We start from the raw sequence: 16886 nt of genomic DNA, 5'->3' as shown, positions 1-16886 counted from the left end.
TAAATTGCCAGCCAAGCCTACATTGACAACAAAAATGTGGATGCTCTGGTAGCTATTACAATAGCGATACCTGTCACGAAGTGAATCGCAACTGCAGACGAGTGAGGGTGAATAAATAATTTGCTGTTAAGCCAGTGTCCACAGAGCATAGATCTAGCACATCTGGCTCTTACATTAGCATGACAAGGCGGGACTGTACTTTCCCTAGCACGTGTGGTATATTACGTTTTCAAGTACAGTCTCCAGGAGTTGAATTGTGTTACTGTCTTTTCAGCCCAAATGCCAACTGATTTGTGCATAAGGGCTTGATACATTCATGTGTGTAGTCAAGACTGAGACTGTGCACTAGGCAAAAGAGCCAAAAAAAGCCAAAATAAACGCCTCAAAAGGCCAAAATAAGAAAGCAAATCTTGAACTAGTAGGCTCGTTGGTCTAGGCGTATGATTTTCGCTTTGGGTGCGAGAGGTCCCGGGTTCAAATCCCGGACGATCCCTTTATATGTTATTTGACTAAAACTATGTACAGTGCTCTACTTTACTGCATTGTTGTGACATCTGCATCTAAGACATGTCAACATTAAAATAGACCATTTCTGAATGGCAAAGCAACTTTTTGGACTACAGCTTCGGTTATTGTTTAGAAGCAAGAGATCCCTGGCCCTTTTTTGGGTTAAATTGCCAGCCAAGCCTACATTGACAACAAAAATGTGGATGCTCTGGTAGCTATTACACTAGCGATACCTTTCACTAAGTGAATCGCAACTGCAGACGAGTGAGGGTGAATAAATAATTTGCTGTTAAGCCAGTGTCCACAGAGCATAGATCTAGCACATCTGGCTCTTACATTAGCATGACAAGCCGGGACTGTATTTTCCCTAGCACGTGTGGTATATTACGTTTTCAAGTACAGTCTCCAGGAGTTGAATTGTGTTACTGTCTTTTCAGCCCAAATGCCAACTGATTTGTGCATAAGGGCTTGATACATTCATGTGTGTAGTCAAGACTGAGACTGTGCACTAGGCAAAAGAGCCAAAAAAAGCCAAAATAAACGCCTCAAAAGGCCAAAATAAGAAAGCAAATCTTGAACTAGTAGGCTCGTTGGTCTAGGCGTATGATTCTTGCTTTGGGTGCGAGAGGTCCCGGGTTCAAATCCCGGACGAGCCCTTTATATGTTATTTGACTAAAACTATGTACAGTGCTCTACTTTACTGCATTGTTGTGACATCTGCATCTAAGACATGTCAACATTAAAATAGACCATTTCTGAATGGCAAAGCAACTTTTTGGACTACAGCTTCGGTTATTGTTTAGAAGCAAGAGTTCCCTGGCCCTTTTTTGGGTTAAATTGCCAGCCAAGCCTACATTGACAACAAAAATGTGGATGCTCTGGTAGCTATTACACTAGCGATACCTTTCACTAAGTGAATCGCAACTGCAGACGAGTGAGGGTGAATAAATAATTTGCTGTTAAGCCAGTGTCCACAGAGCATAGATCTAGCACATCTGGCTCTTACATTAGCATGACAAGCCGGGACTGTATTTTCCCTAGCACGTGTGGTACATTACGTTTTCAAGTACAGTCTTCAGGAGTTGAATTGTGTTACTGTCTTTTCAGCCCAAATGCCAACTGATTTGTGCATAAAAGCGTGATACATAGATGTGTGTAGTCAAGACTGAGAATGTGCACTAGGCAAAAGAGCCAAAAAAGCCTAAATAAACGCCTCAAAAGGCCAAAATAAGAAATCAAATCTTGAACTAATAGGCTCGTTGGTCTAGTCGTATGATTCTCGCTTCGGGTGTGAGAGGTCCCGGGTTCAAATCCCGGACGAGCCCTTTATATGTTATTTGACTAAAATTATGTACAGTGCTCTTCTTTACTGCATTGTTGTGACATCTGCTTCTAAGACATGTCAACGTTTAAACAGACCGTTTCTGAATGGCAAAGCAGCTTGTTGGACTACATCTTCGGTTATTCTGTTATTGTTTAGAAGCGAGAGATCCCTGGTCCTTTTTTGGGTTAAATTGCCAGCCAAGCCTACATTGACAACAAAAATGTGGATGCTCTGGTAGCTATTACAATAGCGATACCTGTCACGAAGTGAATCGCAACTGCAGACGAGTGAGGGTGAATAAATAATTTGCTGTTAAGCCAGTGTCCACAGAGCATAGATCTAGCACATCTGGCTCTTACATTAGCATGACAAGGCGGGACTGTACTTTCCCTAGCACGTGTGGTATATTACGTTTTCAAGTACAGTCTCCAGGAGTTGAATTGTGTTACTGTCTTTTCAGCCCAAATGCCAACTGATTTGTGCATAAGGGCTTGATACATTCATGTGTGTAGTCAAGACTGAGACTGTGCACTAGGCAAAAGAGCCAAAAAAAGCCAAAATAAACGCCTCAAAAGGCCAAAATAAGAAAGCAAATCTTGAACTAGTAGGCTCGTTGGTCTAGGCGTATGATTTTCGCTTTGGGTGCGAGAGGTCCCGGGTTCAAATCCCGGACGATCCCTTTATATGTTATTTGACTAAAACTATGTACAGTGCTCTACTTTACTGCATTGTTGTGACATCTGCATCTAAGACATGTCAACATTAAAATAGACCATTTCTGAATGGCAAAGCAACTTTTTGGACTACAGCTTCGGTTATTGTTTAGAAGCAAGAGATCCCTGGCCCTTTTTTGGGTTAAATTGCCAGCCAAGCCTACATTGACAACAAAAATGTGGATGCTCTGGTAGCTATTACACTAGCGATACCTTTCACTAAGTGAATCGCAACTGCAGACGAGTGAGGGTGAATAAATAATTTGCTGTTAAGCCAGTGTCCACAGAGCATAGATCTAGCACATCTGGCTCTTACATTAGCATGACAAGCCGGGACTGTATTTTCCCTAGCACGTGTGGTATATTACGTTTTCAAGTACAGTCTCCAGGAGTTGAATTGTGTTACTGTCTTTTCAGCCCAAATGCCAACTGATTTGTGCATAAGGGCTTGATACATTCATGTGTGTAGTCAAGACTGAGACTGTGCACTAGGCAAAAGAGCCAAAAAAAGCCAAAATAAACGCCTCAAAAGGCCAAAATAAGAAAGCAAATCTTGAACTAGTAGGCTTGTTGGTCTAGGCGTATGATTCTTGCTTTGGGTGCAAGAGGTCCCGGGTTCAAATCCCGGACGAGCCCTTTATATGTTATTTGACTAAAACTATGTACAGTGCTCTACTTTACTGCATTGTTGTGACATCTGCATCTAAGACATGTCAACATTAAAATAGACCATTTCTGAATGGCAAAGCAACTTTTTGGACTACAGCTTCGGTTATTGTTTAGAAGCAAGAGATCCCTGGCCCTTTTTTGGGTTAAATTGCCAGCCAAGCCTACATTGACAACAAAAATGTGGATGCTCTGGTAGCTATTACAATAGCGATACCTGTCACGAAGTGAATCGCAACTGCAGACGAGTGAGGGTGAATAAATAATTTGCTGTTAAGCCAGTGTCCACAGAGCATAGATCTAGCACATCTGGCTCTTACATTAGCATGACAAGCCGGGACTGTATTTTCCCTAGCACGTGTGGTACATTACGTTTTCAAGTACAGTCTTCAGGAGTTGAATTGTGTTACTGTCTTTTCAGCCCAAATGCCAACTGATTTGTGCATAAAAGCGTGATACATAGATGTGTGTAGTCAAGACTGAGAATGTGCACTAGGCAAAAGAGCCAAAAAAGCCTAAATAAACGCCTCAAAAGGCCAAAATAAGAAATCAAATCTTGAAATAGAAGGCTCGTTGGTCTAGTCGTATGATTCTCGCTTCGGGTGTGAGAGGTCCCGGGTTCAAATCCTGGACGAGCCCTTTTTATGTTATTTGACTAAAATTATGTACAGTGCTCTTCTTTACTGCATTGTTGTGACATCTGCTTCTAAGACATGTCAACGTTTAAACAGACCATTTCTGAATGGCAAAGCAGCTTGTTGGACTACATCTTCGGTTATTCTGTTATTGTTTAGAAGCGAGAGATCCCTGGCCCTTTTTTGGGTTAAATTGCCAGCCAAGCCTACATTGACAACAAAAATGTGGATGCTCTGGTAGCTATTACAATAGCGATACCTGTCACGAAGTGAATCGCAACTGCAGACGAGTGAGGGTGAATAAATAATTTGCTGTTAAGCCAGTGTCCACAGAGCATAGATCTAGCACATCTGGCTCTTACATTAGCATGACAAGCCGGGACTGTACTTTCCCTAGCACGTGTGGTATATTACGTTTTCAAGTACAGTCTCCAGGAGTTGAATTGTGTTACTGTCTTTTCAGCCCAAATGCCAACTGATTTGTGCATAAGGGCTTGATACATTCATGTGTGTAGTCAAGACTGAGACTGTGCACTAGGCAAAAGAGCCAAAAAAAGCCAAAATAAACGCCTCAAAAGGCCAAAATAAGAAAGCAAATCTTGAACTAGTAGGCTCGTTGGTCTAGGCGTATGATTCTTGCTTTGGGTGCGAGAGGTCCCGGGTTCAAATCCCGGACGAGCCCTTTATATGTTATTTGACTAAAACTATGTACAGTGCTCTACTTTACTGCATTGTTGTGACATCTGCATCTAAGACATGTCAACATTAAAATAGACCATTTCTGAATGGCAAAGCAACTTTTTGGACTACAGCTTCGGTTATTGTTTAGAAGCAAGAGATCCCTGGCCCTTTTTTGGGTTAAATTGCCAGCCAAGCCTACATTGACAACAAAAATGTGGATGCTCTGGTAGCTATTACACTAGCGATACCTTTCACTAAGTGAATCGCAACTGCAGACGAGTGAGGGTGAATAAATAATTTGCTGTTAAGCCAGTGTCCACAGAGCATAGATCTAGCACATCTGGCTCTTACATTAGCATGACAAGCCGGGACTGTATTTTCCCTAGCACGTGTGGTATATTACGTTTTCAAGTACAGTCTCCAGGAGTTGAATTGTGTTACTGTCTTTTCAGCCCAAATGCCAACTGATTTGTGCATAAGGGCTTGATACATTCATGTGTGTAGTCAAGACTGAGACTGTGCACTAGGCAAAAGAGCCAAAAAAAGCCAAAATAAACGCCTCAAAAGGCCAAAATAAGAAAGCAAATCTTGAACTAGTAGGCTCGTTGGTCTAGGCGTATGATTCTTGCTTTGGGTGCGAGAGGTCCCGGGTTCAAATCCCGGACGAGCCCTTTATATGTTATTTGACTAAAACTATGTACAGTGCTCTACTTTACTGCATTGTTGTGACATCTGCATCTAAGACATGTCAACATTAAAATAGACCATTTCTGAATGGCAAAGCAACTTTTTGGACTACAGCTTCGGTTATTGTTTAGAAGCAAGAGTTCCCTGGCCCTTTTTTGGGTTAAATTGCCAGCCAAGCCTACATTGACAACAAAAATGTGGATGCTCTGGTAGCTATTACAATAGCGATACCTGTCACGAAGTGAATCGCAACTGCAGACGAGTGAGGGTGAATAAATAATTTGCTGTTAAGCCAGTGTCCACAGAGCATAGATCTAGCACATCTGGCTCTTACATTAGCATGACAAGCCGGGACTGTACTTTCCCTAGCACGTGTGGTATATTACGTTTTCAAGTACAGTCTCCAGGAGTTGAATTGTGTTACTGTCTTTTCAGCCCAAATGCCAACTGATTTGTGCATAAGGGCTTGATACATTCATGTGTGTAGTCAAGACTGAGACTGTGCACTAGGCAAAAGAGCCAAAAAAAGCCAAAATAAACGCCTCAAAAGGCCAAAATAAGAAAGCAAATCTTGAACTAGTAGGCTCGTTGGTCTAGGCGTATGATTCTTGCTTTGGGTGCGAGAGGTCCCGGGTTCAAATCCCGGACGAGCCCTTTATATGTTATTTGACTAAAACTATGTACAGTGCTCTACTTTACTGCATTGTTGTGACATCTGCATCTAAGACATGTCAACATTAAAATAGACCATTTCTGAATGGCAAAGCAACTTTTTGGACTACAGCTTCGGTTATTGTTTAGAAGCAAGAGATCCCTGGCCCTTTTTTGGGTTAAATTGCCAGCCAAGCCTACATTGACAACAAAAATGTGGATGCTCTGGTAGCTATTACACTAGCGATACCTTTCACTAAGTGAATCGCAACTGCAGACGAGTGAGGGTGAATAAATAATTTGCTGTTAAGCCAGTGTCCACAGAGCATAGATCTAGCACATCTGGCTCTTACATTAGCATGACAAGCCGGGACTGTATTTTCCCTAGCACGTGTGGTATATTACGTTTTCAAGTACAGTCTCCAGGAGTTGAATTGTGTTACTGTCTTTTCAGCCCAAATGCCAACTGATTTGTGCATAAGGGCTTGATACATTCATGTGTGTAGTCAAGACTGAGACTGTGCACTAGGCAAAAGAGCCAAAAAAAGCCAAAATAAACGCCTCAAAAGGCCAAAATAAGAAAGCAAATCTTGAACTAGTAGGCTCGTTGGTCTAGGCGTATGATTCTTGCTTTGGGTGCGAGAGGTCCCGGGTTCAAATCCCGGACGAGCCCTTTATATGTTATTTGACTAAAACTATGTACAGTGCTCTACTTTACTGCATTGTTGTGACATCTGCATCTAAGACATGTCAACATTAAAATAGACCATTTCTGAATGGCAAAGCAACTTTTTGGACTACAGCTTCGGTTATTGTTTAGAAGCAAGAGTTCCCTGGCCCTTTTTTGGGTTAAATTGCCAGCCAAGCCTACATTGACAACAAAAATGTGGATGCTCTGGTAGCTATTACACTAGCGATACCTTTCACTAAGTGAATCGCAACTGCAGACGAGTGAGGGTGAATAAATAATTTGCTGTTAAGCCAGTGTCCACAGAGCATAGATCTAGCACATCTGGCTCTTACATTAGCATGACAAGCCGGGACTGTATTTTCCCTAGCACGTGTGGTACATTACGTTTTCAAGTACAGTCTTCAGGAGTTGAATTGTGTTACTGTCTTTTCAGCCCAAATGCCAACTGATTTGTGCATAAAAGCGTGATACATAGATGTGTGTAGTCAAGACTGAGAATGTGCACTAGGCAAAAGAGCCAAAAAAGCCAAAATAAACGCCTCAAAAGGCCAAAATAAGAAATCAAATCTTGAACTAATAGGCTCGTTGGTCTAGTCGTATGATTCTCGCTTCGGGTGTGAGAGGTCCCGGGTTCAAATCCCGGACGAGCCCTTTATATGTTATTTGACTAAAATTATGTACAGTGCTCTTCTTTACTGCATTGTTGTGACATCTGCTTCTAAGACATGTCAACGTTTAAACAGACCGTTTCTGAATGGCAAAGCAGCTTGTTGGACTACATCTTCGGTTATTCTGTTATTGTTTAGAAGCGAGAGATCCCTGGCCCTTTTTTGGGTTAAATTGCCAGCCAAGCCTACATTGACAACAAAAATGTGGATGCTCTGGTAGCTATTACAATAGCGATACCTGTCACGAAGTGAATCGCAACTGCAGACGAGTGAGGGTGAATAAATAATTTGCTGTTAAGCCAGTGTCCACAGAGCATAGATCTAGCACATCTGGCTCTTACATTAGCATGACAAGCCGGGACTGTACTTTCCCTAGCACGTGTGGTATATTACGTTTTCAAGTACAGTCTCCAGGAGTTGAATTGTGTTACTGTCTTTTCAGCCCAAATGCCAACTGATTTGTGCATAAGGGCTTGATACATTCATGTGTGTAGTCAAGACTGAGACTGTGCACTAGGCAAAAGAGCCAAAAAAGCCAAAATAAACGCCTCAAAAGGCCAAAATAAGAAATCAAATCTTGAACTAGTAGGCTCGTTGGTCTAGGCGTATGATTCTCGCTTTGGGTGCGAGAGGTCCCGGGTTCAAATCCCGGACGAGCCCTTTATATGTTATTTGACTAAAACTATGTACAGTGCTCTACTTTACTGCATTGTTGTGACATCTGCATCTAAGACATGTCAACATTAAAATAGACCATTTCTGAATGGCAAAGCAACTTTTTGGACTACAGCTTCGGTTATTGTTTAGAAGCAAGAGATCCCTGGCCCTTTTTTGGGTTAAATTGCCAGCCAAGCCTACATTGACAACAAAAATGTGGATGCTCTGGTAGCTATTACACTAGCGATACCTTTCACTAAGTGAATCGCAACTGCAGACGAGTGAGGGTGAATAAATAATTTGCTGTTAAGCCAGTGTCCACAGAGCATAGATCTAGCACATCTGGCTCTTACATTAGCATGACAAGCCGGGACTGTATTTTCCCTAGCACGTGTGGTATATTACGTTTTCAAGTACAGTCTCCAGGAGTTGAATTGTGTTACTGTCTTTTCAGCCCAAATGCCAACTGATTTGTGCATAAGGGCTTGATACATTCATGTGTGTAGTCAAGACTGAGACTGTGCACTAGGCAAAAGAGCCAAAAAAAGCCAAAATAAACGCCTCAAAAGGCCAAAATAAGAAAGCAAATCTTGAACTAGTAGGCTCGTTGGTCTAGGCGTATGATTCTTGCTTTGGGTGCGAGAGGTCACGGCTTCAAATCCCGGACGAGCCCTTTATATGTTATTTGACTAAAACTATGTACAGTGCTCTACTTTACTGCATTGTTGTGACATCTGCATCTAAGACATGTCAACATTAAAATAGACCATTTCTGAATGGCAAAGCAACTTTTTGGACTACAGCTTCGGTTATTGTTTAGAAGCAAGAGATCCCTGGCCCTTTTTTGGGTTAAATTGCCAGCCAAGCCTACATTGACAACAAAAATGTGGATGCTCTGGTAGCTATTACAATAGCGATACCTGTCACGAAGTGAATCGCAACTGCAGACGAGTGAGGGTGAATAAATAATTTGCTGTTAAGCCAGTGTCCACAGAGCATAGATCTAGCACATCTGGCTCTTACATTAGCATGACAAGCCGGGACTGTATTTTCCCTAGCACGTGTGGTACATTACGTTTTCAAGTACAGTCTTCAGGAGTTGAATTGTGTTACTGTCTTTTCAGCCCAAATGCCAACTGATTTGTGCATAAAAGCGTGATACATAGATGTGTGTAGTCAAGACTGAGAATGTGCACTAGGCAAAAGAGCCAAAAAAGCCAAAATAAACGCCTCAAAAGGCCAAAATAAGAAATCAAATCTTGAAATAGAAGGCTCGTTGGTCTAATCGTATGATTCTCGCTTCGGGTGTGAGAGGTCCCGGGTTCAAATCCTGGACGAGCCCTTTTTATGTTATTTGACTAAAATTATGTACAGTGCTCTTCTTTACTGCATTGTTGTGACATCTGCTTCTAAGACATGTCAACGTTTAAACAGACCGTTTCTGAATGGCAAAGCAGCTTGTTGGACTACATCTTCGGTTATTCTGTTATTGTTTAGAAGCGAGAGATCCCTGGTCCTTTTTTGGGTTAAATTGCCAGCCAAGCCTACATTGACAACAAAAATGTGGATGCTCTGGTAGCTATTACAATAGCGATACCTGTCACGAAGTGAATCGCAACTGCAGACGAGTGAGGGTGAATAAATAATTTGCTGTTAAGCCAGTGTCCACAGAGCATAGATCTAGCACATCTGGCTCTTACATTAGCATGACAAGGCGGGACTGTACTTTCCCTAGCACGTGTGGTATATTACGTTTTCAAGTACAGTCTCCAGGAGTTGAATTGTGTTACTGTCTTTTCAGCCCAAATGCCAACTGATTTGTGCATAAGGGCTTGATACATTCATGTGTGTAGTCAAGACTGAGACTGTGCACTAGGCAAAAGAGCCAAAAAAAGCCAAAATAAACGCCTCAAAAGGCCAAAATAAGAAAGCAAATCTTGAACTAGTAGGCTCGTTGGTCTAGGCGTATGATTTTCGCTTTGGGTGCGAGAGGTCCCGGGTTCAAATCCCGGACGATCCCTTTATATGTTATTTGACTAAAACTATGTACAGTGCTCTACTTTACTGCATTGTTGTGACATCTGCATCTAAGACATGTCAACATTAAAATAGACCATTTCTGAATGGCAAAGCAACTTTTTGGACTACAGCTTCGGTTATTGTTTAGAAGCAAGAGATCCCTGGCCCTTTTTTGGGTTAAATTACCAGCCAAGCCTACATTGACAACAAAAATGTGGATGCTCTGGTAGCTATTACACTAGCGATACCTTTCACTAAGTGAATCGCAACTGCAGACGAGTGAGGGTGAATAAATAATTTGCTGTTAAGCCAGTGTCCACAGAGCATAGATCTAGCACATCTGGCTCTTACATTAGCATGACAAGCCGGGACTGTATTTTCCCTAGCACGTGTGGTATATTACGTTTTCAAGTACAGTCTCCAGGAGTTGAATTGTGTTACTGTCTTTTCAGCCCAAATGCCAACTGATTTGTGCATAAGGGCTTGATACATTCATGTGTGTAGTCAAGACTGAGACTGTGCACTAGGCAAAAGAGCCAAAAAAAGCCAAAATAAACGCCTCAAAAGGCCAAAATAAGAAAGCAAATCTTGAACTAGTAGGCTCGTTGGTCTAGGCGTATGATTCTTGCTTTGGGTGCAAGAGGTCCCGGGTTCAAATCCCGGACGAGCCCTTTATATGTTATTTGACTAAAACTATGTACAGTGCTCTACTTTACTGCATTGTTGTGACATCTGCATCTAAGACATGTCAACATTAAAATAGACCATTTCTGAATGGCAAAGCAACTTTTTGGACTACAGCTTCGGTTATTGTTTAGAAGCAAGAGTTCCCTGGCCCTTTTTTGGGTTAAATTGCCAGCCAAGCCTACATTGACAACAAAAATGTGGATGCTCTGGTAGCTATTACACTAGCGATACCTTTCACTAAGTGAATCGCAACTGCAGACGAGTGAGGGTGAATAAATAATTTGCTGTTAAGCCAGTGTCCACAGAGCATAGATCTAGCACATCTGGCTCTTACATTAGCATGACAAGCCGGGACTGTATTTTCCCTAGCACGTGTGGTACATTACGTTTTCAAGTACAGTCTTCAGGAGTTGAATTGTGTTACTGTCTTTTCAGCCCAAATGCCAACTGATTTGTGCATAAAAGCGTGATACATAGATGTGTGTAGTCAAGACTGAGAATGTGCACTAGGCAAAAGAGCCAAAAAAGCCTAAATAAACGCCTCAAAAGGCCAAAATAAGAAATCAAATCTTGAACTAATAGGCTCGTTGGTCTAGTCGTATGATTCTCGCTTCGGGTGTGAGAGGTCCCGGGTTCAAATCCCGGACGAGCCCTTTATATGTTATTTGACTAAAATTATGTACAGTGCTCTTCTTTACTGCATTGTTGTGACATCTGCTTCTAAGACATGTCAACGTTTAAACAGACCGTTTCTGAATGGCAAAGCAGCTTGTTGGACTACATCTTCGGTTATTCTGTTATTGTTTAGAAGCGAGAGATCCCTGGCCCTTTTTTGGGTTAAATTGCCAGCCAAGCCTACATTGACAACAAAAATGTGGATGCTCTGGTAGCTATTACAATAGCGATACCTGTCACGAAGTGAATCGCAACTGCAGACGAGTGAGGGTGAATAAATAATTTGCTGTTAAGCCAGTGTCCACAGAGCATAGATCTAGCACATCTGGCTCTTACATTAGCATGACAAGGCGGGACTGTACTTTCCCTAGCACGTGTGGTATATTACGTTTTCAAGTACAGTCTCCAGGAGTTGAATTGTGTTACTGTCTTTTCAGCCCAAATGCCAACTGATTTGTGCATAAGGGCTTGATACATTCATGTGTGTAGTCAAGACTGAGACTGTGCACTAGGCAAAAGAGCCAAAAAAGCCAAAATAAACGCCTCAAAAGGCCAAAATAAGAAATCAAATCTTGAACTAGTAGGCTCGTTGGTCTAGGCGTATGATTCTCGCTTTGGGTGCGAGAGGTCCCGGGTTCAAATCCCGGACGAGCCCTTTATATGTTATTTGACTAAAACTATGTACAGTGCTCTACTTTACTGCATTGTTGTGACATCTGCATCTAAGACATGTCAACATTAAAATAGACCATTTCTGAATGGCAAAGCAACTTTTTGGACTACAGCTTCGGTTATTGTTTAGAAGCAAGAGATCCCTGGCCCTTTTTTGGGTTAAATTGCCAGCCAAGCCTACATTGACAACAAAAATGTGGATGCTCTGGTAGCTATTACACTAGCGATACCTTTCACTAAGTGAATCGCAACTGCAGACGAGTGAGGGTGAATAAATAATTTGCTGTTAAGCCAGTGTCCACAGAGCATAGATCTAGCACATCTGGCTCTTACATTAGCATGACAAGCCGGGACTGTATTTTCCCTAGCACGTGTGGTACATTACGTTTTCAAGTACAGTCTTCAGGAGTTGAATTGTGTTACTGTCTTTTCAGCCCAAATGCCAACTGATTTGTGCATAAAAGCGTGATACATAGATGTGTGTAGTCAAGACTGAGAATGTGCACTAGGCAAAAGAGCCAAAAAAGCCTAAATAAACGCCTCAAAAGGCCAAAATAAGAAATCAAATCTTGAAATAGAAGGCTCGTTGGTCTAGTCGTATGATTCTCGCTTCGGGTGTGAGAGGTCCCGGGTTCAAATCCTGGACGAGCCCTTTTTATGTTATTTGACTAAAATTATGTACAGTGCTCTTCTTTACTGCATTGTTGTGACATCTGCTTCTAAGACATGTCAACGTTTAAACAGACCATTTCTGAATGGCAAAGCAGCTTGTTGGACTACATCTTCGGTTATTCTGTTATTGTTTAGAAGCGAGAGATCCCTGGCCCTTTTTTGGGTTAAATTGCCAGCCAAGCCTACATTGACAACAAAAATGTGGATGCTCTGGTAGCTATTACAATAGCGATACCTGTCACGAAGTGAATCGCAACTGCAGACGAGTGAGGGTGAATAAATAATTTGCTGTTAAGCCAGTGTCCACAGAGCATAGATCTAGCACATCTGGCTCTTACATTAGCATGACAAGCCGGGACTGTACTTTCCCTAGCACGTGTGGTATATTACGTTTTCAAGTACAGTCTCCAGGAGTTGAATTGTGTTACTGTCTTTTCAGCCCAAATGCCAACTGATTTGTGCATAAGGGCTTGATACATTCATGTGTGTAGTCAAGACTGAGACTGTGCACTAGGCAAAAGAGCCAAAAAAAGCCAAAATAAACGCCTCAAAAGGCCAAAATAAGAAAGCAAATCTTGAACTAGTAGGCTCGTTGGTCTAGGCGTATGATTCTTGCTTTGGGTGCGAGAGGTCCCGGGTTCAAATCCCGGACGAGCCCTTTATATGTTATTTGACTAAAACTATGTACAGTGCTCTACTTTACTGCATTGTTGTGACATCTGCATCTAAGACATGTCAACATTAAAATAGACCATTTCTGAATGGCAAAGCAACTTTTTGGACTACAGCTTCGGTTATTGTTTAGAAGCAAGAGATCCCTGGCCCTTTTTTGGGTTAAATTGCCAGCCAAGCCTACATTGACAACAAAAATGTGGATGCTCTGGTAGCTATTACACTAGCGATACCTTTCACTAAGTGAATCGCAACTGCAGACGAGTGAGGGTGAATAAATAATTTGCTGTTAAGCCAGTGTCCACAGAGCATAGATCTAGCACATCTGGCTCTTACATTAGCATGACAAGCCGGGACTGTATTTTCCCTAGCACGTGTGGTATATTACGTTTTCAAGTACAGTCTCCAGGAGTTGAATTGTGTTACTGTCTTTTCAGCCCAAATGCCAACTGATTTGTGCATAAGGGCTTGATACATTCATGTGTGTAGTCAAGACTGAGACTGTGCACTAGGCAAAAGAGCCAAAAAAAGCCAAAATAAACGCCTCAAAAGGCCAAAATAAGAAAGCAAATCTTGAACTAGTAGGCTCGTTGGTCTAGGCGTATGATTCTTGCTTTGGGTGCGAGAGGTCCCGGGTTCAAATCCCGGACGAGCCCTTTATATGTTATTTGACTAAAACTATGTACAGTGCTCTACTTTACTGCATTGTTGTGACATCTGCATCTAAGACATGTCAACATTAAAATAGACCATTTCTGAATGGCAAAGCAACTTTTTGGACTACAGCTTCGGTTATTGTTTAGAAGCAAGAGTTCCCTGGCCCTTTTTTGGGTTAAATTGCCAGCCAAGCCTACATTGACAACAAAAATGTGGATGCTCTGGTAGCTATTACACTAGCGATACCTTTCACTAAGTGAATCGCAACTGCAGACGAGTGAGGGTGAATAAATAATTTGCTGTTAAGCCAGTGTCCACAGAGCATAGATCTAGCACATCTGGCTCTTACATTAGCATGACAAGCCGGGACTGTATTTTCCCTAGCACGTGTGGTACATTACGTTTTCAAGTACAGTCTTCAGGAGTTGAATTGTGTTACTGTCTTTTCAGCCCAAATGCCAACTGATTTGTGCATAAAAGCGTGATACATAGATGTGTGTAGTCAAGACTGAGAATGTGCACTAGGCAAAAGAGCCAAAAAAGCCTAAATAAACGCCTCAAAAGGCCAAAATAAGAAATCAAATCTTGAACTAATAGGCTCGTTGGTCTAGTCGTATGATTCTCGCTTCGGGTGTGAGAGGTCCCGGGTTCAAATCCCGGACGAGCCCTTTATATGTTATTTGACTAAAATTATGTACAGTGCTCTTCTTTACTGCATTGTTGTGACATCTGCTTCTAAGACATGTCAACGTTTAAACAGACCGTTTCTGAATGGCAAAGCAGCTTGTTGGACTACATCTTCGGTTATTCTGTTATTGTTTAGAAGCGAGAGATCCCTGGCCCTTTTTTGGGTTAAATTGCCAGCCAAGCCTACATTGACAACAAAAATGTGGATGCTCTGGTAGCTATTACAATAGCGATACCTGTCACGAAGTGAATCGCAACTGCAGACGAGTGAGGGTGAATAAATAATTTGCTGTTAAGCCAGTGTCCACAGAGCATAGATCTAGCACATCTGGCTCTTACATTAGCATGACAAGGCGGGACTGTACTTTCCCTAGCACGTGTGGTATATTACGTTTTCAAGTACAGTCTCCAGGAGTTGAATTGTGTTACTGTCTTTTCAGCCCAAATGCCAACTGATTTGTGCATAAGGGCTTGATACATTCATGTGTGTAGTCAAGACTGAGACTGTGCACTAGGCAAAAGAGCCAAAAAAGCCAAAATAAACGCCTCAAAAGGCCAAAATAAGAAATCAAATCTTGAACTAGTAGGCTCGTTGGTCTAGGCGTATGATTCTCGCTTTGGGTGCGAGAGGTCCCGGGTTCAAATCCCGGACGAGCCCTTTATATGTTATTTGACTAAAACTATGTACAGTGCTCTACTTTACTGCATTGTTGTGACATCTGCATCTAAGACATGTCAACATTAAAATAGACCATTTCTGAATGGCAAAGCAACTTTTTGGACTACAGCTTCGGTTATTGTTTAGAAGCAAGAGATCCCTGGCCCTTTTTTGGGTTAAATTGCCAGCCAAGCCTACATTGACAACAAAAATGTGGATGCTCTGGTAGCTATTACACTAGCGATACCTTTCACTAAGTGAATCGCAACTGCAGACGAGTGAGGGTGAATAAATAATTTGCTGTTAAGCCAGTGTCCACAGAGCATAGATCTAGCACATCTGGCTCTTACATTAGCATGACAAGCCGGGACTGTATTTTCCCTAGCACGTGTGGTATATTACGTTTTCAAGTACAGTCTCCAGGAGTTGAATTGTGTTACTGTCTTTTCAGCCCAAATGCCAACTGATTTGTGCATAAGGGCTTGATACATTCATGTGTGTAGTCAAGACTGAGACTGTGCACTAGGCAAAAGAGCCAAAAAAGCCAAAATAAACGCCTCAAAAGGCCAAAATAAGAAATCAAATCTTGAACTAGTAGGCTCGTTGGTCTAGGCGTATGATTCTTGCTTTGGGTGCGAGAGGTCCCGGGTTCAAATCCCGGACGAGCCCTTTATATGTTATTTGACTAAAACTATGTACAGTGCTCTACTTTACTGCATTGTTGTGACATCTGCATCTAAGACATGTCAACATTAAAATAGACCATTTCTGAATGGCAAAGCAACTTTTTGGACTACAGCTTCGGTTATTGTTTAGAAGCAAGGGATCCCTGGCCCTTTTTTGGGTTAAATTGCCAGCCAAGCCTACATTGACAACAAAAATGTGGATGCTCTGGTAGCTATTACAATAGCGATACCTGTCACGAAGTGAATCGCAACTGCAGACGAGTGAGGGTGAATAAATAATTTGCTGTTAAGCCAGTGTCCACAGAGCATAGATCTAGCACATCTGGCTCTTACATTAGCATGACAAGCCGGGACTGTATTTTCCCTAGCACGTGTGGTACATTACGTTTTCAAGTACAGTCTTCAGGAGTTGAATTGTGTTACTGTCTTTTCAGCCCAAATGCCAACTGATTTGTGCATAAAAGCGTGATACATAGATGTGTGTAGTCAAGACTGAGAATGTGCACTAGGCAAAAGAGCCAAAAAAGCCAAAATAAACGCCTCAAAAGGCCAAAATAAGAAATCAAATCTTGAAATAGAAGGCTCGTTGGTCTAATCGTATGATTCTCGCTTCGGGTGTGAGAGGTCCCGGGTTCAAATCCTGGATGAGCCCTTTTTATGTTATTTGACTAAAATTATGTACAGTGCTCTTCTTTACTGCATTGTTGTGACATCTGCTTCTAAGACATGTCAACGTTTAAACAGACCGTTTCTGAATGGCAAAGCAGCTTGTTGGACTACATCTTCGGTTATTCTGTTATTGTTTAGAAGCGAGAGATCCCTGGTCCTTTTTTGGGTTAAATTGCCAGCCAAGCCTACATTGACAACAAAAATGTGGATGCTCTGGTAGCTATTACAATAGCGATACCTGTCACGAAGTGA

The 16886-nt window shown here is 41.9% G+C and overlaps 17 non-coding genes across 17 annotated transcripts; all 17 read left to right on the top strand.

Annotated features, from left to right (window-relative positions):
- The first annotated feature begins 1091 nt into the window (after positions 1-1091).
- On the top strand, positions 1092-1163 carry trnap-ugg (transfer RNA proline (anticodon UGG)). The gene has a single exon. It is a non-coding gene; the product is annotated as a tRNA-Pro (tRNA).
- Positions 1164-1760: 597 nt separating this feature from the next.
- Positions 1761-1832, top strand: trnap-cgg (transfer RNA proline (anticodon CGG)). Its single transcript has one exon. It is a non-coding gene; the product is annotated as a tRNA-Pro (tRNA).
- A 1276-nt stretch (positions 1833-3108) lies between these two features.
- Positions 3109-3180, top strand: trnap-ugg (transfer RNA proline (anticodon UGG)). Its single transcript has one exon. It is a non-coding gene; the product is annotated as a tRNA-Pro (tRNA).
- Positions 3181-4455: 1275 nt separating this feature from the next.
- trnap-ugg (transfer RNA proline (anticodon UGG)) lies at positions 4456-4527 on the top strand. The gene has a single exon. It is a non-coding gene; the product is annotated as a tRNA-Pro (tRNA).
- Positions 4528-5125: 598 nt separating this feature from the next.
- trnap-ugg (transfer RNA proline (anticodon UGG)) lies at positions 5126-5197 on the top strand. Its single transcript has one exon. It is a non-coding gene; the product is annotated as a tRNA-Pro (tRNA).
- Positions 5198-5795: 598 nt separating this feature from the next.
- trnap-ugg (transfer RNA proline (anticodon UGG)) lies at positions 5796-5867 on the top strand. Its single transcript has one exon. It is a non-coding gene; the product is annotated as a tRNA-Pro (tRNA).
- Positions 5868-6465: 598 nt separating this feature from the next.
- On the top strand, positions 6466-6537 carry trnap-ugg (transfer RNA proline (anticodon UGG)). Its single transcript has one exon. It is a non-coding gene; the product is annotated as a tRNA-Pro (tRNA).
- A 597-nt stretch (positions 6538-7134) lies between these two features.
- On the top strand, positions 7135-7206 carry trnap-cgg (transfer RNA proline (anticodon CGG)). Its single transcript has one exon. It is a non-coding gene; the product is annotated as a tRNA-Pro (tRNA).
- Positions 7207-7811: 605 nt separating this feature from the next.
- Positions 7812-7883, top strand: trnap-ugg (transfer RNA proline (anticodon UGG)). The gene has a single exon. It is a non-coding gene; the product is annotated as a tRNA-Pro (tRNA).
- Positions 7884-10498: 2615 nt separating this feature from the next.
- Positions 10499-10570, top strand: trnap-ugg (transfer RNA proline (anticodon UGG)). The gene has a single exon. It is a non-coding gene; the product is annotated as a tRNA-Pro (tRNA).
- A 597-nt stretch (positions 10571-11167) lies between these two features.
- On the top strand, positions 11168-11239 carry trnap-cgg (transfer RNA proline (anticodon CGG)). The gene has a single exon. It is a non-coding gene; the product is annotated as a tRNA-Pro (tRNA).
- A 605-nt stretch (positions 11240-11844) lies between these two features.
- Positions 11845-11916, top strand: trnap-ugg (transfer RNA proline (anticodon UGG)). Its single transcript has one exon. It is a non-coding gene; the product is annotated as a tRNA-Pro (tRNA).
- Positions 11917-13191: 1275 nt separating this feature from the next.
- On the top strand, positions 13192-13263 carry trnap-ugg (transfer RNA proline (anticodon UGG)). The gene has a single exon. It is a non-coding gene; the product is annotated as a tRNA-Pro (tRNA).
- A 598-nt stretch (positions 13264-13861) lies between these two features.
- trnap-ugg (transfer RNA proline (anticodon UGG)) lies at positions 13862-13933 on the top strand. The gene has a single exon. It is a non-coding gene; the product is annotated as a tRNA-Pro (tRNA).
- Positions 13934-14530: 597 nt separating this feature from the next.
- trnap-cgg (transfer RNA proline (anticodon CGG)) lies at positions 14531-14602 on the top strand. The gene has a single exon. It is a non-coding gene; the product is annotated as a tRNA-Pro (tRNA).
- A 605-nt stretch (positions 14603-15207) lies between these two features.
- Positions 15208-15279, top strand: trnap-ugg (transfer RNA proline (anticodon UGG)). The gene has a single exon. It is a non-coding gene; the product is annotated as a tRNA-Pro (tRNA).
- Positions 15280-15876: 597 nt separating this feature from the next.
- On the top strand, positions 15877-15948 carry trnap-ugg (transfer RNA proline (anticodon UGG)). The gene has a single exon. It is a non-coding gene; the product is annotated as a tRNA-Pro (tRNA).
- Positions 15949-16886: the final 938 nt, after the last annotated feature.

Source organism: Brachyhypopomus gauderio, unplaced genomic scaffold (genome assembly GCF_052324685.1).
Source record: "Brachyhypopomus gauderio isolate BG-103 unplaced genomic scaffold, BGAUD_0.2 sc111, whole genome shotgun sequence".
In the NCBI taxonomy this organism is placed as follows: domain Eukaryota; kingdom Metazoa; phylum Chordata; class Actinopteri; order Gymnotiformes; family Hypopomidae; genus Brachyhypopomus; species Brachyhypopomus gauderio.
This window is presented reverse-complemented; position numbering and strand designations above follow the sequence as displayed.